This window comes from Ctenopharyngodon idella, chromosome 21, assembly GCF_019924925.1.
Source record: "Ctenopharyngodon idella isolate HZGC_01 chromosome 21, HZGC01, whole genome shotgun sequence".
Classification (NCBI taxonomy): domain Eukaryota; kingdom Metazoa; phylum Chordata; class Actinopteri; order Cypriniformes; family Xenocyprididae; genus Ctenopharyngodon; species Ctenopharyngodon idella.
The window spans coordinates 23,812,496-23,833,941 of NC_067240.1; the positions used below are offsets into that span (position 1 = coordinate 23,812,496).

The window sequence follows — 21,446 nt, forward strand, 5'->3', positions numbered from 1 at the left end:
AATGTTAAAGCCACAATATGTAAGATTTTTGGATTAAAATATCCAAAAACCACTAGAACAGTGTTATATATTTAGATGACTTGTGTACTTACATTATCCCAGATGTTTCCAAGAATGTTTAAATCCAGAGAAATAAGCAATTTTAACCAGGACACGGACGTGTCCGTGCGTCGCCTATCAATGACATTATACCTGCGTTACCCTCGATTTCCTCGTTTTATTTTGTAGAAACCATGGAAACACCAAAGATGCTTTAATATATTACATGTTTTATTAAACAAGGGAACAACTGTTTGGTTACATTTATAAACAGGAAACTAATCATTGTTATAAAGCTCAAAACATTTAGTCTTATTGTTTGAATCTCGTTTTCTTGATTATATTAATATGATATTCTAATATCGATCTAGCTTACTGCAGTGTGCAACAAGTGTCTCATAGTAGCCGCCGAGCGAACACTCAGAGTAACGTTATAACAACTTTCAACACACAAATGTATCTAATAAGATAAAACAGCACTGCTTTACCCCACATATGCTTGACCGGAAGAAGCGGAAGCGGCGACTGTGGCATAATAAAAGCTCTGCTGCTCTTGAGGCGTGTGTCACGCTCGTCTCTCATTAGCAATCACTCCAGCGGCCTCGTTCAGCTCCAACATCACTCAGCCCTGCTTTGCTTCATACTACAGTAACGTTAATAATCTCATCCATGAACATGATTTCTGCTGGAGCCCCATCAGATCCTTTTCCACTGGCTGCGTGGAAAACCGGACATCTCCCATGATTCTGCGCTCAATCTCGGCATCATCAAGCTACACCTTTGTTTTTAATAGGTGACCTCTAGTGGAGAAAAATTACATATTGTGCCTTTAATACATTTTATTAAACACTATCATTCAAATGTTCGGGGTCAGTAAGAATTTTTTTTTGTTTGTTTTGTAAGATTGGGTTACGTTTTTTTTTTTTTTTTTTTAATTGATCAAATCAATATATTTTTTACATTGTTACTAAAAATCCTGTTTGTTTGTTTTTACTTTCTATTCATCAAATAATCCTGAAAAAACAATATTTTTCAACATTGATAATAAAAAGAAAAATTTCTTGAGCAGTAAATCAGCATATTAGAATGATTTCTGAAAGATCATGTGACACTGAAGACTGGAGAAATGATGCTGAAAATTCAGCTTTAATGACAGGAATACATTACATTATAAAATACATTAAAATAGAAAACATTTTTAAATTTTAATATTATTTCACAATATATATTTATTTACTGTATTTTTTTATTTGTGATTCAAATAAATGTAGCCTTGGTGAGAAAGAGACTTCTTTCAGAAACATAAAAAAAAAATCTTATTGATTCCAAACTATTGAACACTATTCTTAAAAGGATAGTTCACCCAAAAATGAAAATTCTATCATTTACTCACCCTCAGGTTGATCCAAACCTGTATGAATTTCGTTGTTCTGTTGAACACAAAGGAAGATATTTTGAAGAATGTGGGAAACTAAACAGTTCTGGGGCACCATTGACTTCCATAGTATTTTTTTTTCCTACTATGGAAGTCAATGGTGCCCCAAAGTGGCCTAGTTACAAACTTTCTTCAAAATATCTTCCTTTGTGTTCAGCAGAACAAAGAAATTTATACAGGTTTGGAACAACTTGAGGGTGAGTAAATGATGACAGAATTTTCATTTTTGGGTGAACTATCCCTTTAAAGCTTTAGAATCCTCTGCACGAAATGGGAAGACTTTGTTATATATAAAGAATTAACTGAAAGATCTAACATTAATCTGACATCCCAGCATGTAATGTATTGATTTTAATTGATTGAAACTACAGTAGTCAACATTTGATGTGGATCAAAACCTTTCATCAAAGTTGTCCTAAAACCTTCTTCTTAGGACAACCTTGATTAACTTTTTTGATCCACTTCAAATGTTGACTACTATATATACATTGTCTCTTTCCAGTTATCTTCAGGGATTTAAAACCCAAAACATTCTTTTATATTACCCATGTATAAAGTGGCGGTGTAAAGCATTAACACAATATGTTTTCACAATGAATCTTGATACAAATTCTCAAGAGTTCTTCCTCAGTCTCTGAAAGATTTTCATTTCCACTCTTTGAGTTTGCCAATTCCGACTCACGGTGGCGTATCTGTGTGATTTGACCGCTTCGACCAGGTGATGGATACCTCAGAGTTGGCTCACTTGGACATGTGTTTCTTAAGGCGTTCTACTTCAATCTGAAGTGAAACAGAGCACAAGTGTGAGTCAGTGATATATACTGTCAAATTATCACCTATAACCTTCATGATAGAGGACCTATTATGCCCTTTTTCCTCTCTTCCCAGTCTGACAGTAAGGCTCTGGTGAGCATTTCCCAAAAGCATCGTTAGCCAACTAACATCGCAAGTTCCGTCGTTACTAACATAGTTCAACGATTTGGTGTTTCCCGAAACCATCGTTCAAACGAACATTCGCAAACTGCATCACTTGTGTGGCTGGAAGGACAGCTCTCGAGCTGTGGTTAGAAGCATAGTTTTTGAGGCCCGCGCAGAGCGGGGCGAGTAGGACCTGGGATGAGGGGTTACATATGTAAATGACATTTGTATATATTCAAAATAAAAGATATTGTGTTTTTTTGACATGTGGACTTAATAAATAAGCAAAATAAGCAAGCTGACATTAAGTAACCTAAAATGTATATCTTTTATTTTGAATATATACAAATGTCATTTACATATGTAACCCCTCATCCCAGGTCCTACTCGCCCCGCTCTGCGCGGGCCTCAAACCCAGGTCTCCGGCGTGGAGTCAGATGCTCTAACAAGGAGGCTAAAGGCTGCAACTCCTAGCGTCAGTCGCTAGAGCATCTCTTGAGATCAGAGGAGTGAGGTTTACTCGCACAGTGACTACTAGCTGGCCTCCGTTACACTCACCCCCCTAAACCTCACTCCCATCCGGGTCACGGCACCAATGCAACCCCTCAACCCAGGTCCTACTCACCCCGCTCTGAGCGGGCCTCGAACCTGGGTCTCTGGCATGGGAGTCGGATGCTCCAACAAGGAGGCTAAAGGCTGCAACCCCTAACGTCAGTCGCTAGAGCATCTCTTGAGATCAGAAGAGTGAGGTTTACTCGCACAGCGACTACTAGCTGGCTCCCGTTACACATATTTTAGTTTGTCAAGAGATTTTAAGCACCGTATTTGAAGAGTGCGCATGTGTGTACATACATGCTCTAGTACGTACGAACGAGTCTATGAATGAATCTGGAAATAAAGCAAAATAACAGAGAAAAATGGGAATTAGTCCTTAGATGCAATGTCTGTAATTTATGGGAAAAAAATCTAGCATTAATTTGATCTCAAACCGATTCATTTAAAGAAGTTATTACTCCACCACCTGCGTGACATTATTAACCAACGTGGCTTCGGGAAACAGTTGTGATTAGCTAGCTGATTTGTTCAACGATGCATCGTACTTTGGTAGTGAAGCAGCGAGTTACGTTGTTGTACGGGAAACGCACGCCTGTTTAGTTCCTGTCTCTATGAAGCCCCTCCTTCCGAAAAGCGCAATGTGCTCCGATTGGTCGGCTGAACCAGTGTGTTGTTATTGGTCAACCGCTTCAAGCATGTTTCAGAAATGTAACACTCCTTAACATAACCGCGAGTTATTTTTCGTATGACTCTAGCGGGAATTATCTAAATGAGGAATATTGTAACATGTTCATTCCTAGAAGAAAATTAAAGACTACAATGGAGGCGTTTCAGGGAGTTCAGAAACTGAAACTGATATAGAGAATAACTCCTTTTGGAATGACTTTGTGCTTTGTAACTTTGCAGACATTTTTCATGCTCAAACAGCAACATTACACAGTAAAGATTGTTGAAAAGGTAAAAAGCATAATAGGTCCTATGGGTCTTATGGTAATGAATGAAATATTGAATAAAGAATTAACATCTGAGGCTCTTGACTTTACTTACTTGCAGTGACAAACGCATCTTCTTTTCTTCGTCCAGTTCGTTCATGAGCAGTCTGATCTCTTTTCTGAAACGCAATGCCATTACATTTACAGAAATATAAGGATAAGAATCCCAACATTTTTATTTAGTTAACATACATCCATATTGCACTAACTTCTGCTGAGTCTTCAGCGTATCCAGTTCATCTCGAAGATCTCGGAGCTCTGCTCTCATCTGCTCCAAGGTGGCGGGGCCCTGCAGGGCCGGTCGGGGTTTAGCTGCTAATAATGCTGAGAGATACGCAGGGAGCGGGGTCATGCTTGCTGCGCCAGAAGATGAAGAAGAGGAAACCGCTGGTGCAGGAGCAGAGGTACAGTTGCTGACGGGCTCCTAAAAAAATTGAAGGAACAATCCTAATCTTTTCAGTTTGTCCTCTAGGGGTCTTACACTGCCAGGGGCTCAAAAGCACAACAGAGCCCCTGAAACTGAGCACTGAACACTAAAATCCAGTTTTGAATGCTTAAGATTTATTTTAGTGTAACCCCTCTACCCAGGTCCTACTCGCCCCACTCTGCACGGGCCTCGAACCTAGATCTCCGGCGTAGGAGTCGGACGCTCTAACAAGGAGGCTAGAGGCTGCAACCCCTAGCATCAGTCGCTAGAGCATCTCTTGAGATGAGAGGAGTGAGGTTTACTTCCAGAGCAACTACTAGCTGGCCTCCGTTACACTCACCCCCCTAAACCTCACTCCCATCCGGGTCACGGCACCAATGTAACCCCTCTACCCAGGTCCTACTCGCCGCGCTCTGCACGGGCCTCAAACCTGGGTCTCCGGCGTGGGAGTCGGACGCTCTAACAAGGAGGCTAAAGGCTGCAACCCCTAGCATCGGTCGCTAGAGCATCTCTTGAGATGAGAGGAGTGAGATTTACTTGCATAGCAACTACTAGCTGGCCTCTGTTACACTAGTCTAAACATTTCCTAAATTTTTAGAAAAGGATTAGCCAGGGCTTCCCAAACGTGGGTTTACGTCCTAACCAGATGCGATGAGATAAGACTTCCAGCAGCAAGCAATTTATCCGTCCAAACCAGACTCGACAAAATTAATCAAAATCACAGCCAATCAGAAGAGCGTATGGGCGGGCTCTCTCTGCAAGCGCACTGCATTCACAACTAAATAGATAAGTACATTAGCAAATTCATAATTTGATATTAGAAAATTCATATTTTCTAAATAATAATAAATAATTAAATTAGTAATAATAATAATCAGCTTTCAGATTTTTCTAAACAAACTTACTTTGGTGTCTTTGGGTTCATCTGTGTTACTATAAAGAAACTTGAGGGCGAGCAAGTCTGGTTCCTGATTCACTTCATTCATTTCCTGTCCTGCTTGTTCCTCGACAGCCTGCAAAGGGAGCACTAATAAGTAAAAACACTCAATATCTTCATAAAGGATGAGATTTTATTCTCTAAACTTCAGTTTTAGGTTCTAAAATGTATCTTATCTCATATGGTTTCATCCTACAAACACAACATCACAATTTTATTCCAGAAATACTGTAATTAAATGAATTATGGAATTATCAGTGTTCATCCACACTTATTTGTGCACCAGTGGTTCCCAAACTGGGGCGAACCCATGGGGGTACGTGAACAAAATGGTGAGTTTTGGCGTTCATTTAATTCTACCCCACCTTAAAATATCATTAAAACCGAGCATGTATTTCTAACAGGCAAAATGCCGTAAATACATGATATCTAAACAAATGACCTCATCTTTTGCAGTCAAAACTGACTGCATCCACACAAGCAGCATGCATATGATTGCGTGCAAAGTATGCTGCCTTAGCAAATCACGCTACATTACTGCAGTTCTCGACAAAAAGTGGGGATTTAGCACTTACTAGCATAAAGAACAAATAGCCTACAGACACAGACTGTGTACATAGTGATTGATTTAGGACTCAAACTCTCTTCCATACAAAAACATACCCTGTGTGAGTTCTTGTTTTTAATGTTGATAATATATTATACGAGCAAGAATGCAGGTTTTCCCAAATATCCACAAGATTGCAAACGTGACCTTGATTTCAACAAACAAAACAGTCATATTAAAGGGTTAGTTCACCCAAAAATGAAATTTCTGTCATTAATTACTCACTCTTATGTCGTTCCAAACCCGTAAGACCTTTGTTCATCAAATTAAGATTTGATGAAATCCGAGAGCTTATGATCTCCCTATACACAGCAACATCATAACCAATATTAAGGCCCAGAAAGGTAGTAAAGACATAATTAAAATAGTTCATGTGACTACAGTTGTTCTGCTCCAAGCTTACTTGTAGCTAATATGGTTTTGTATAGTTTTGGCGCCCCCCAGTGGCAGTTCTCTAGAAGAATAAGTGATCACATTTCTCATGCAGTCAGCTCCTCAATCTTTGATGCCATCCTTTGTTTTGTGTTTTAAAAGCATCATCTGTAAGTTAATTCTTCTTTACATAAGTTTATTCAAAGCTTTGATTTAATGTTATTTTGGTGATAGCCTTTAGCTATTAGCCTAGCATTTTTTTGATATAGCACTCAATGTGTTGATTCCATTCTCCTTTGATAACTTCTCTATATGAGCCAATATCTGTATTTGTTGCTATTTTCTTGGTCATCTGATAATCCCATTAACGTATATTGATTACATTGATTTCATTTGGGGCAGTTTCAGAACTACTCACATGAATGTTCTTTAGTCATTGGATAATTTTTCTGATTGTTTATTTTTTACAGTTTTACTCCTAATTCATAATGTACCCGGCATCTTATTAAACATCAAAGACTAAGATGAATCCTTACTCATCTGTACTTATGAATCTTTTGTGTCGAATCATGATTTGGATCACGTGTCAAACCGCCAAACTGCTGAAATCACGTGACTTTGGCGCTCCGAACCGCTGATTCGACACAAAAGATTCATAACGCTCCAAAGCTTCATGAAGCAGTGTTTTGAAATCGGCCATCACCATATAAGTCGTTATTTTGTTTTTTGGTGCACAAAAAATATTCTCTTCGCTTTATAATATTAATATTGAACCACTGTACTCACATGAACTGATTTAAATATGTTTTTAGTACCTTTATGGATCTTGAGAGAGGAAATGTCATTGCTGGCTATGCAGTCCTCACCGAGCCATCGGATTTCAACAAAAATGTCTTAATTTGCGTTCCGAAGATTAACGAAGGTCTTACAGGTGTGGAATGGCATGAGGGTGAGTAACAGACCCATTTGGAGCAGACGTCACAGTTAAGTCACTTGCAGCTGCGCGCGCATAGTGGTTGCAGAAAAATAGCGATAGCAAGTGGAGGAAAATGTGCAAAATCCAGAGAATAAGAGAAAAATGTTTTGTTGTGCCTCTGGATGTCGGAATCGGAATGCAAAAAATATAGTCTTCATTTTTTATAGAATACCGTCGTTGAAGACGTCCTTTGAAGCTAAACGGAGACGTTTATGTTGCAAGTCACAGACTGGACTGATGGAACCTGCAATGATTAGTCTACTATTAAAGCAGGAATTTGATGCAAACAGTAAATCTACATAATATTCACATATGCAGTTCATAGAGGACATACATACATAGCAGTTACAGCAAGAAATAATATTTAAACCTATAACATTTTACATAGATAACTTTAAAGTTAATTTAAAGTTATGTTTAAATTTAAACATAGCCTATAATATTTTTATTTCACAATTCTGAATTGTTTTCTTGCATTTGCGTGTTTATATCTCCCAGTTCGGACTTTAGAACTCGCAATTGTAAGTTTATTTCACAATTCTGAGGGGAAAAAAGTCAGAATTGCAGGATATAAACTTGCAATTCTGAGGAAAAAAGACATATCTCACAATTCTGTTTTTCCTTCTAAGAAATGTGAGATATAAACTCAAAATGAACTTTTATTCTTTTATTCTGTTCCTTCCATAGACTGCTACTGATGTCGTTTTCTGCAACCAGGTAGGCTCCGCCCACAAAAAAACGTCATGGCTGTTTACAAGCACCAAATTGGTCTATAAATGACATTATTTTCATTTTTGGGTGAACTAACCCTTTAAGTCGTGACGTAAGGAACGCCGTTTCTGGGTCCAAGCCCCGGCTTGTTTCACTTGAGAATGCCATCTCAACAGGCTGTTTATGAGCGCTATTTATTTATATTAAACATTTAACATTTTAAAAAGTTAAACATTTAAAATACTTACAGTCTACACAACAGTCTCCATGCTCACTGCGTCACAGACATTAATATTTTAACGATTTATAAGATGAATCACTGTCTGGCCATCTGGGATTTTGGTATGGAGATAAAGGTTATGATTATAATTTTTTGGTAGTATTACACCACATCATGTGTGTATATTAGCACCGTTTGTTGTTTTCTTGTAGAGCGTTTGGACCCGGAAGCGCTGCCGCGTCAGACTTAACAACCGAATAGTTCCAACGAAAGCCACAGCAGAACTGCAACACACAGCGGTGTTTCATGAACGAATATGCGGCTTTGAACAAATCTTGAGAGTCAATGATTCAAAGACCCATTCATAAATACAGCCACTTGCTTTGTTACTGAATGAATTAATGACTCGATGACTCACGCATTAAAGGGTTAGTTCACCCAAAAAGTGAAAATTCTGTCATTAATTACTCACCCTCATGTCGTTCTACACCCGTAAGAACTTTGTTCATCTTCGGAACACAAATTAAGATATTTTTTATGAAATCCGAGAGGTGTATTGTCTAAAATCAAACCTTTCCTAAATCATAAAACTCTAGAGATGGCTGTTCATGCTTTTATTACCTCACGTTTAGACTACTGCAATTCACTTTACTTCGGTATTTCAAAGTCTCAAATTGCTCGTGTTCAATTAGTTCAAAATGCTGCTGCAAGATTCCTTCATAATAGTTGTAAAATCGCTCATATCACTCCAATTTTGAGGACCCTTCATTGGCTGCCTATTAAATTCAGAACTGATTTTAAAATCCTTTTATTTGTTTATAAATCCCTACGTGATTTAGCCCCCATTTATTTATCTGAACTGCTGCAACCTTACACTCCTTCCAGAAGTTTGAGATCCAGTGACCAGAACCTTCTTTTAGTCCCACATTCTGACTCAAACACAGAGGGGATCGAGCGTTTTTTGTGGTTGGACCGTGGTTGTGGAATATTCTGCCTCTAGAAATTAGGTTAGCCCCTTCCCTGTCCACTTTTAAGTCTCTACTAAAAACGCACTTGTTTTCCATGGCTTATAATTAATGTTTTTTTTATGGTTCTTGTCGTGCTTTTATGTTTTTATTGTTTTTACCTTGTTTTCTTTGGTTTTATTCTACATATTTATTTAGTTTTGTATAAATTGGGGTCTGACTTTGTTTTATTGTGTTTTAGTTGTGTTTATCGTATATTTTTTTCCTTTATATCTTTTGTCTGATCCTTTGTGCAGCACTTTGGTCAGTCGTGTGGCTGTTTTATAAGTGCTATATAAATAAATGAAACTTGAACTTGAACTTGTATATGACTCATACATAGACAGCAATATAATCAACACTTTCAAGGTCTAGAAAGGTACTAAAGACATCGTTAAAACAGTTCATGTGACTACAGTCGTTCAACCTTAATGTTATGAAGTGACGAGAATAATTTTTGTGCGCAAAAACAAACAAAAATAACAACTTTATTCAACAATATCTTCTCTTCTGTGTCATTCTCATAGGTTGTTTACGTCCAGCCCTTCCTGGTTCTACGTCAGAACGTGCTGCTCACGTGATCAGCTTTGGCCAATAATGAGTCTGTATTCAGACATAAACACGGAAGCTTTTACTGTGCTTACTGCGGCAACTGCGTAATGGTGCGTTCACACCAGACGTGAATGAAGCGTTAAGCGCGAGTGATTTACATGTTAAATCAATTCAAAGACGCGAATAGACATCCTGCGGCGCGATTCGCACGAATGAGGCAGGGCGCGAATGACGCGATTCGCGCAAATGATGCTGCGCGAATAGAGCGTTTCGGGTGTTTGACGCGCGTAACGTGTGATTCGCGCGAGTTGAAAAATCTGAATTTTGCCGAAAATTCACGTCGCGTTAACCAATCAGGAGCTTGCTCTAGTAGTGACGTGATTACGACGTAGCAAGAGGAGGCAGAAATCCGAAACAACAATGGAGGACAAAATCATCGTCGCTGTATGATACATCTTCATACTTTTATAGAAACAGGAATAAAAAGGATCTTGCTTGGAAGAAAGTGAGTGAGGAGGTCGGACAATCTGGTAAAACGCTCTTTACTCAATTTGAGCTATATATATATATATATATATATATATACACATATTGAGACTACAAGCTAGCTAAAGCCGGCAAATTGAGCTTATTCGCCGTATTTTACAACTACTTTCCCGCTGACAAGTTAATGTGTTTATTCAGAGGAAGTGTGCAGAAACGAGACTGGAGCCGCCTGGCAGAAGCCCCTCTCATGACGCGAATTCGCGTCTGTTGTGAAGTGAATTTCACGCGCAAATGAAGTGAATTTCACGCGCGAATGAAGCGAATAAACTCGAAATGTTCAAGCGTCCAACTACGCGCGAATAGCACGATTTATTCGCGCAAGTCGCGTCTGGTGTGAACACCCCATAAGGATAATGACAGGGAAAGAAGATATTGTTGAATAAAGTCATTATTTTTGTTTTGTTTTTGCGCACAAAAAGTATTCTTGTTGCTTCATAAAATTAAGGTTGAACCACTGTAGTCATGTCGACTGTTTTAACAATGTCTTTAGTATCTTTCTGGACCTTGAAAGTGTCGATTTGCTGTCTATGGAGGAGTCATATACCTCTCGGATTTCATCAAAAATATCTTAATTTATGTTCCGAAGATGAACGAAGGTCTTACGGGTGTGGAACGACATGAGGATGAGTAATTAATGACAGAAATGTAATTTTTGAGTGAACTAACCCTTTAAGACAGTGACTTGCCGCCACCTACTGTTAGTTTTAGTTTAATATTTAAAAGTTTCACTACGTTTTTACAATCATTGCCTAATTTCTCTATTGAACATTTGTATTTTTATAAAGCTATTTATAAATGTAAAAAAATGCACTGGAAAATTAATTTAAGGGGGTAAATATTGTCCCTTAATGGAAAAGTTGTGACTGCAGTCTAAGTGGAAAAGAGGGGGTTCGCAGAAAGATGTTAAATGTCTCAGGGGTTACGCCACTCTAAAAAGTTTGGGAACCACTGTTGTACACTATTAGTCATTGCAATGTAGTGAGATGTACACTGAAAAGTTAAATATAACTCAAGGACATCCTGACATAGACTCTGTGTCAAAACATGACCAACATTCTGTCTACACATTCCCAGGAGTAACAGCGAAATGATCTTATGTGGACCTACAAGAGGTTTGGTTGTCATTGGTAAATACACATCTTTATGTAATGTATTTTTCCCCTAAAATTTTAAATGTATTATAATTCAAATGCCATGGCTTGATCATGCAGTAATTTAATATCTAATAACTCACTTACTGACATGATTAACTGAGAGTGTGTTCTCCAGTCTGTTGTGTTCAGTCAGAGTACGCTGGTTCTCTAGCGTTGACACAATGGACTTGAATTCTTCAACATCTGTGATGACGAGACACAAAATGTGGAAAATAACAGACACACAGTTCCGAGGCAAAATAAAGCACCACGGGCCAAAACTATAATTAATGCAAAAATTATATTTCAATATTTTATGCTATACATATTTAAAAAATGATAAAAATCACATATACAGTATGATCTGCAGAGAAATAAAAGCAGGAAAAATATATAACAAGCACAGTATAGTGAAATACATGAAAGATCATCTTATTTTAAGTTTGAAATGCAGTTAAAATACATCAGGACTCTTGTGTATTTGGTAAATGAATATAGATAAAGGGAAGATGTCTTACCAGCAATAAGTGCGGCGTTGTAGTTGCCCATGGCAACATGAAAAGAAGGGGCTCATGGATCTGAGACGAGAACAACCTCCAAAAGCACAAAAAAATAAAAAATTAGATGTCCAATATAAAACTATATTTCATTTAAGATTCATTCAATAAATATATCTGTAGCTTTTTAAACTGTAATTCTTTTCAAGTTTGTTTTTGTACATTAACCTTCTTGTCAGCACTGTGGTCATTACATGAACCTATATATAGTTACTTCTCACACCAACTGCTCACTGTGTTGTAATTGTACACCACCATGACAGTGACTATTGTCGAGACTAAGTTTAGCCGAGGACAGAATATCTCACTCACCAGCCTGATCCGGGCCAAAAAAATACAGACAATCTGGGAAAGAGAAATAAAATAAGACATTGACATTATATTACAGTAAGTGATGCATCTAAAACCTGTTGTAGTTTCAAAGTCCAACAATGAAACACTGTGAGGTAAGAGGTTTGGCCCAGCAAACTCACCTGTCTCTGTATTGAAACTTTCCAAATCTACAGAAATACCTCCAAAACTCTCATTCCTTCACAGTCATCCTCTGATCTTTCACGATGATGGTGTTCTTCAGCTCTTCAGTATTGACACTGTGGCGTTTCTTTTCTTCCCAGGAGCCTGTTTTACTCTCTCCTTTTATGGAGCCCCCAAGACACCAATCAGACTTGGGACTGGAGTCGTACACATGTCCCAAACACTTGTCTCTTGCATTTGTCCCACAGATTCTTTCTCCATGTTGTAGAATAATAATAAAGTGGACCATTTAGATCAAATGACTCATGTTTGTCTGTCTGATATTATTACTCACTGGCAATGCAGCATACATTAAGAATATTAAAATTTAGGGTTTAGACTACATCATTTTTATTTAGCGTATTTATTAATTAAATCAGCCTAGATAATTAAAGAACTGTTGCTCAAACTGGATGTTAACAGATTTCAGGTGCGTCTCAATCAGCTCCCTATCTTCCGAGGTCGTGAATCAGTATATCATGTACACAAATTGGGGCACTGGTAAGGACAGTAAGGACCCTGGCTATACATTAGGACACTGATGACTCTATTTCCGGCAACATGGCAACATCCTCATCGTACAACATCACTACTGGTATTTATAAACAGCAGCAGAACTGAATATCTTTCTGACATAAATTTTTTATTGTTTTTTTTTAATTATTTAACCCCTAAGTTTGGTCTTGTTTTAAAGAAGACACTCAGCAGACTGTTGCACTTCAAAAAGTGAAAGTATGAAAAAGTTATATAAGTTTTAAATGACTGTAAATCAAATGTACTTGTACTAAAAAAAAATTATTTTATATAAAATATATATTTTACAAAATATTTTTTTCTCTAAGATTTATATAAAATCAAAGCCATATGTCTAACCAAGATGTATTACAAATATGTAGTTGATATCACAAAAATTGAAGTTCCCATTAGATTTTGTTTGTGTTGTACCAAAAATAGCCACCGGGTGTCATCCACATTCCATTGAATTTTTTTTATTTATTTTTTTTATGCATTGTCCTGTAACAAATAAATACATTTCTGTCTAAATATCACTTTTATCACAAAACAGATGCCAAATATGAAAGGTTGAGATTCAGACCTTTCCATTTTGTACGGAGCCCCGCACATGACATGCAAGAAAAAAAAAAAATCGTGCGCACGATTTACTAATTCGTTCCCTCGATTTATAAATCATGCACATGATTTATAAATCGAGGGAACCCTCATCCTAAAACATGTCATGTCCGGGGCTCCGTAGTTTAATATACTTTATATTTTATAAAGTAGTTCAAATAAATTTTGTAAAATGAAACATGACAACACCCACTAGGGGGAGGGGCCGCTAAAAGGATTTAAAGTACCGTTTTCATGGTAAAGCAATGTCCAATTTCAAAATATTTTACACAGGATGAATTTTTAAGCTTTTGAATGATATCTAATTCATGATGATTACTAAAATTTGTGATACAAAAAAAAATAAAAATAAAAATAAAAACAGCGCCAAACGTCCCTCTGGCAAGAAGGTGACAGTTAAAGTATTAGTTCACTTTAAAATGAAAATTACCCCAAGTTTTTTTTACCCTCATCCTAGGTGTATATAACTTGCTTCTTTCTGATGAACACAATCAGAGTTATATTAAAGGATTAGTTCACTTTGAAATGAAAATTAGCCCAACCTTTACAGTGATAGGGTTCAATGAGTATGAGCTGAACAAAGTGCTTCTATCCACATCCATCCATCATAAATATGTACTCCACACGGCTCCGGAGTGTTAATAAAGGCCTTCTGAAGCGAAGCGATGCGTTTGTGTAAAAAAATATCCATATTTAAATGAGTTATTAAGTCAAATATCGAGCTTCCGCCAGACTGCCTTCCGTATACAAGTTACAAAGAAAGTGTAAATTGGCGTCACGTCAATTACACTTTTTCCGTAAGTTGAACAGGGAAGGTGCATGACGTAGCGTAAACTTTGTGATCTGCAAGAGGTTGAATACGGAAGGCGGTCTGGCGGAAGCTCGATATTTGACTTCATAACTTGTTTAAATATGGATATTTTTTTACACAAACGCATCGCTTCGGAAAGCTTTTATTAACACTCCGGAGCTGCGTGGAGTACATATTTATGATGGATGGATGCACTTTGTTCAGCTCATACTCACTGAACCCTTTCACTGCCATTATAAAGCTCGGATGAGTCAGGATATTTATTAATATTCCCCTGATTGTCTTCGTCAGAAAGAAGAAAGTCATATACACCTAGGACTGGCTTGAGGGTGAGTAAAGGTTGGGCTAATTTTCATTTCAAAGTGAACTAATTCTTTAATAAATATTCTGATGCATCCAGGCTTTATAATGGCAGTGATGGGGATCAATGAGTATGAAGCTCAAGAAAGTGTATCCATCCAAACGTACTCCACACAGCTCCGGGGGGTAAATAAAGGCCTTCTGAAGCAAAGTGATAAATTTGTGAGAAAAATATCCATATTTAACAAGTTAAATATCTAGTAAAATATCTAGCTACAGCCAGACCGTCTTCCGTATTCAACTTAGGAAGAAAGTGTAATGACTCTCACAGTTCAGAATGCTTACACTACGTCCTACGCCTTCCATATTCAACTTATGAAAAAAACATAACTGACACGACGTCAGTTACACTTTCTTCCCAAGTTGAATACAGAAGGCGGTCTGGCGGAAGCTAGATATTTTACTTTATAACTTGTTAAATATGAATATTTTTCTTGCTTCGCTTCAGAAGGCCTTTATTAACCCCCTGGAGCCCCAGTGGAGTACATTTATGATGATGGATGCACTTTCTTCAGCTCATACTCGTTGGTCCCGTTCACTGCCATTATAAAGCTCGGATGTGTCAGGATATTTATTAATATATCTCCGATTGTGTTCATCAGAAAGAAGAAAGTCATACAGTAGGCCTATACACCTAGGATGGCTTGAGGGTGAGTAAAGCTTGGGCTAATTTTCATTTTGAAGTGAACTAATCCTTTAATAAATATTCTGATGCTTCCAGGCTTTATAATGGCAGTGATAGGGATCAATGAGTATGAAGCTCAAGAAAGTGTATCCATCCAAACGTACTCCACACAGCTCCGGGGGGTAAATAAAGGCCTTCTGAAGCAAAGTGATAAATTTGTGCGAGAAAAATATCCATATTTAACAAGTTAAATATCTAGTAAAATATCTAGCTACAGCCAGACCGTCTTCCGTATTCAACTTAGGAAGAAAGTGTAATGACTCTCACAGTTCAGAATGCTTACACTACGTCCTAGGATATTTATTAATATATCTCCGATTGTGTTCATCAGAAAGAAGAAAGTCATACAGTAGGCCTATACACCTAGGATGGCTTGAGGGTGAGTAAAGCTTGGGCTAATTTTCATTTTGAAGTGAACTAATCCTTTAAGGGGTTAAAGTACTTTATGATTAATACTTTGCTTGTTACATTTAATGGTCATTTGTGTTCTGCAGCAGAGCATCATTGTATTTTAAACGCTTTGTTTACTTTCAAAGATCGCAGGCTACGCATATTTGTGACGGTTTTTCTTACGGACGAAGCTCGCGAATATTCACTTGCTGCTCTTCACGCGACTCAAGATAACAACAGAAAATCAGATGAGAGAGAAAAACACTTCACGCCCACCGACCAAACTGCTGGACATAGACAAGAAGTCCGATGTTAGCAGATGCGCCATAAAGGGTGGGGCGGTTCAGTGTGCCCAGACTAAAAGGGCTCAGAATGGGCAGCGGTCGCATCGGGGGTCCTGCTGCTGCAGAAAGAAGAAAGGGGGCCCGACGGCGAAAACGGTGAAAGAAATACATCCTCCGCGTCCACCGAGCAAATTGCCGGACATAAAGCTGCCAACCCGCCCGAAGATTAACTGGCCTGTTGCTCCTGATTGCTACATCCCCAACTCTGTCGTCAGGAGTTTGGCACCGTTTCCTCCACGTTGTGGCGCATTGCCGCGAGTGAAGCCACAAGTAAAAGACGAGAAAAAAGACGTATTTGCAGAAAGCGTTCTATATGTCCAAAGACTGATCGAGAAGTACGGAAATATAGCAGAGCAGGAGAAGAAGAAACACAGTTGGACATTCAGAAAAACTGTGGCCCAGACATAGAGGTTGCTGCCGACGGCACAGTTGCCCCAGAAGAGTTTTCGAGGAGGATTTCCATATTCCAAAACTTAGAGACAACTTAAAGAGTCGCCTAATGCAAAAATAAAAGCTACCAAAAAAAAAAAGTAAAAACTGTTACTGCAGAATAATGCCCGAAAAACAGTAAGGTGAAGAAAGCTTGAAATCATACCCAGCTCTAAGCCATGATGCCGCAGAATAAATCACACCTTCTTCACATAAAAGTATAATGATAAATAAATGAATAGTAAAAACATATTTTTATATAATTTATAAATAGTAGAAATAATAATAATAATAATATAATCATGTTTAACAGCTTAAGATTATCACAGTTTAAAATGGTAGAAGTTTAGGCTAGGCTACTTGTCCAAAGAGATAGTCCTAACCTAAATTAGAAAATGTATGATATAGTTACATTTTAATGAAAAAAAATATTGGTAGATTTACAGCAATGGAAAAATGTGTCAGATGTAACCATTTTAAGTTATTAGCACCGTTGCAGTGGACAGCTACTGTGATGCGATTACCTGCATGATTTTTATTTTTAATGTTTTAATTTTTCATTTTATGTTCCTTGAGGTTCACTTTTGCTCAAAAAAACAAATATGCGGAAAAACAATTATTTTCTACCTTCATTCTGACCCTCTGTCTGAAATGATTTTTTTAAGGGATGGCTGAGCGGCTCTTTTAAAGAATTTATTTCCCTTAAAAATGAAAATTACCCCATGATTTACTCAAGCCATCCTAGGTGTATATGACTTCCTTCTTTCAGAAGAATACATCTGGAGTTATATATTAATAATCACCCTGATGCTCCCAAGGTTTATAATGGCAGTGCACGGAAACCACCTATTTGAAACTCAAAAAAGTGCATCCATCCATCATAAACATACTCCACACGGCTTCGGGGGGTTGATAAATTTCCCTCTTTGAATGGTTTCCCCATTCAAAGAGAGAGGAGCTGTACTTGCATGAAATAGCTGCCCGACAGGTGTTTCAAAGATGGCCACCAAATGAAATGACTTGGCTTAAAGGCCTTGAAACTCACAGCATTATTCAGTGTGTTAATGTAATTTCCACTGAAACAAGAAGACATATCAAACAGCACCTCCCCTTTTTTAAAATAGCCAATAGCATTTTATTTATATCGCAGCTCAGCCAGAGCCGTTGAGCTAGGTAAAGCCGCAGTTTCCTCATCTCCTCCATATCACTTTAAAATATAGCATTCTGTGCAGAATTCAAATGTGGCGATATGTTTTCTGGTATGCGCCGCTCGCGCATATGATCCACTCATTGCTATTGTGTCTCTGGACCGGAGCAGACTGTAGCTATGTTTCCATCATCCTGTTTTTATGCACATTTTGAAGTATAACATCAGAAACGAGTGATAGAAATGCCACATTTCTGAAAAAAAAATTTACGCTCACTTGAGGTGGTTTTTGACTTGTGCGAAATGCGAATAATGGGAGATGGAAATGCATTTCAGCACATCTCTCCTGTCTTAATTTCTCTTCAGTGGCTGCCCATGAATATTTATTTTGATTTTTAAACCACTTAATAATCTCGCACCAGTCTATTTCCCTGAGTTGAAAAAAAAAAAATGTATCCGTGCTATAGTTCCAGACTGAAACACTGTTTCTATTGCTGGACCAACTCTTTGGAACAATCTCCCTGTAGGTTACCAATACCACCGTCATCCACTTGAACAACTTGATGGGAAACACACCTAATTCGCATTTGTTTGGTTTTGTTTTTTTGCGAACTTTGAAAAGATTCACTTCACGTTTTGATGGAAACCTAGCTACTGTGCGTGCTGCAGCGGTTCACGTGACTTCATTCGCTCAAATAGAAATCTGAATCGTTCCCTATCCCCTATATAGTGCACTGTGTGCCATTCACCATGTAGAAAATAGCAAAAGTGTGAACAAGTGACTGATTTTAGCTGCAGTTTCAGCGTCTATTTATAATGTAGGAGGTGGGATTCTTCAGATTCTAGAGAGCATTTGATTGGACAGAAAATCTGATGAGAAGCTGAAGTGCAGAGTGATGTCATCAAAATCAGTGATCCATATTGGTGGAAGTGAACTATACACTATAGATAACAGTAAGGCTAACATATTCATACTAAGCCAAAAAACTTCAATTTTTATTTCATGGGGACTTTAAAGGGACTTTGATTGTATCCAGTGTAGACAGTGTCAGTGATTATAACTGGTATTTGCTTTTGACACGACGCTCACATCCAGTGTAGGCAAATGTCAGCCATTAAGCGACTGAACGTCAGTGGGCGGGGCCTATGGTGCGACGATGTATTCATCTATGTCTTGTTCTGGAGGCAGTCATGTATTTGCTTGTGTGATGTCACATGTCACCCAATATTAGAACGAGCTTGATTAAATAAATGCTTTGTTTATAATAAGGAGGACATTTTAAGCCAGGGGTGGGGAACATTGATCCTGGAGGGCCATTGTCCTGCAGAGTTTAGCTCCAACCCTAATTAAACACACCTGAAGCTAATCAAGGTCTTCAGGATTACTAAAGTTACAGGCAGGTGAGTGTTTTTTCAGGGTTGGAGCTAAACTCTGCAGGACAATGGCCCTCCAGGATCAACGTTCAACAAATTTGTCTCTCCCTTTTTATTCTCCTATGCGGTTTACGTTCCAGGTTCTATGTCAAAACACAGAACGTTGAAGCACTGAACGTAAACTGTATAGGAGAATGACGGGAGAGATGAATTTGTTGAAAAAAGTCATTAAATTCTTTTAAATTATAAGTCCTCAAACTCACTGACTCAAATACAGGACATAAAGAAGATATTTTGAAGAATGTCAGTAACCAAACCGTAAATGGGCCCCACTGACTTCATAGTATTTTTTTTCCCCTGTACTATGGAAGTCAATGAGGCCCAACTGTTTGGTTACTCATATTCTTCAAAAATAACTTCTTTTGTGTTCAGCAGAAGAAAGAAAATCATACATGTTTGGAACAACGTGAGGGTGAGTAAATGATGACAGAATTTTCATTTTTGGGTGAATTATCCCTTTAAAGGGTTAGTTCCCCCAAAAATGAAAATAATGTCATTAATTACTCACCCTCATGCCGTTCCACACCCATAAGTCCTTCGTTCATCTTCGGAACACAAATTAAGATATTTTTGTTGAAATCCGATGGTTCAGTGAGGCCTGCATAGCCAGCAATGACATTTCCTCTCTCAAGATCCATTAATGTACTAAAAACATATTTAAATCAGTTCATGTGAGTACAGTGGTTCAATATTAATATTATAAAGCGACAAGAATATTTTTGGTGCACCAAAAAGACAAAATAACGACTTATATATTGATGGCCGATTTCAAAACACTGCTTCATTAAGCTTCAGAATGTTATGAATCTTTTGTGTGTCGAATCATGATTCGGATCGCGTGTCAAACCGCTAAACTGCTGAAATCACATGACTTTGGCACTCCGAATCGCTGATTTGACACAAAAGAAAATTACATTAATCATTAGTTCAAAAATGCAGAATCATTCAAGTCTGAAACACCACTTTGTATTGCTGTTCTGCTTTGTTTGGAACTATTTTTGTTGACGAAATAGAGCAAAAAGAGTCAAAATTGCCAACATTGTGTCTAAAAAATTGTCAGTTAATATAATTAACTTATTGTTTATTGAACTGTTGTATAAAATGAATATCACATTTGGGCAGCTTTATTCATTTTGGAATTTTGGTGCATTTCCGACCTTGCACAACACTTGTGCTATTGGGCTAGCTGTATTGAGATGTTTTAAGTGGTTTAATTTCACAGCAGTGACAAACAGTGCCAAAGTTTAGGGCAAACACGACCATTACCTGGCTGTCAATTGAGGTGGGTCATGGAGAAGTGAATGCTGTGCTCTGACAAGGGATATCGAAGGGGGGCAGGAGCTTGGGGACAGCTGTCGGCGTACGCTTAACTGAGAGTTGATATGGACCCAAATTAAATAAAAACTAAAATATAAAAATAAAATACAAAATGGTTTCCGAAAAGGGCACCTATCTAGTCAGATGCAAAAAGGGCAGTTGGGGTCTATCTGCACTTACAGAAAAATTTTGCAAAAAAAAAAATAAAAAAATAGGGGTAGCCTACAACAGCTTGTCACTGAGGCATTCCGCTCAAAGAGACATCTTTGTACTTACTTTACATCTAAAGGGTTAGTGATAATATTCTATTCTAAGGTACTACTAAGCCCCTTTTAGCTGTAGATAAGGAACAAAGTTGTCCTTTTAAGGGTACCGTGGCATTGCCCCAGTGACAAGCTCTCCTAAAGGTACAAAACATTTTTTTCTGACAGCCTGTGCACGCGCCTGCTGCTCAGTTCTGATTCCTGGGCATTGATTGGACGAACGCAGCATGCGCGACTGTACAATCATAATTTTTTCCTGACTATTTCGGACTATAATAAAACAGGTGAGAATAATCTTCACTAACCCTAACGCGTTTTCCGTCACCATTTGACATTTCACAACCACCGCAAAGGGATGTTCAACCGCAATGTGCATAGAGGGTTTTTAATTTTAAATAAATTTAAAAGACTGAACTATTTAACTAAAAACTTTAAAACATGATTTAGATTTGTCATATTTGTTTGACTTGAAAAGTGATGGAAAACCGCCACTGGCAACACCCAGAGCCTGCTCTGGCAACACCTCTACAGGAGTGGAAGCATGTTGACCAATGAAAAGCCAAGTATGTCCTCCGGCGTATCCGATTGGCCGGCAAGAGTTGCTCTGGTGCGCGGTGATTGGTGGAGCGCACTGACCGCGT

The 21,446-nt window shown here is 38.0% G+C and overlaps 1 long non-coding RNA gene across 2 annotated transcripts; it reads right to left on the minus strand.

Annotated features, from left to right (window-relative positions):
• Positions 1-1,576: 1,576 nt before the first annotated feature.
• Positions 1,577-14,352, minus strand: LOC127503562 (uncharacterized). 2 transcript variants are annotated; one of them, XR_007927117.1, is made up of 8 exons: positions 12,455-14,352; positions 12,294-12,326; positions 11,943-12,018; positions 11,530-11,628; positions 5,272-5,379; positions 4,149-4,363; positions 3,995-4,058; positions 1,577-2,254 (listed from the first exon to the last, which is right to left on the minus strand). It is a non-coding gene; the product is annotated as an uncharacterized LOC127503562 (long non-coding RNA). The 2 variants fall into 2 exon arrangements; XR_007927116.1 differs by having other exon boundaries at positions 11,534-11,628; positions 12,455-14,351.
• Positions 14,353-21,446: the final 7,094 nt, after the last annotated feature.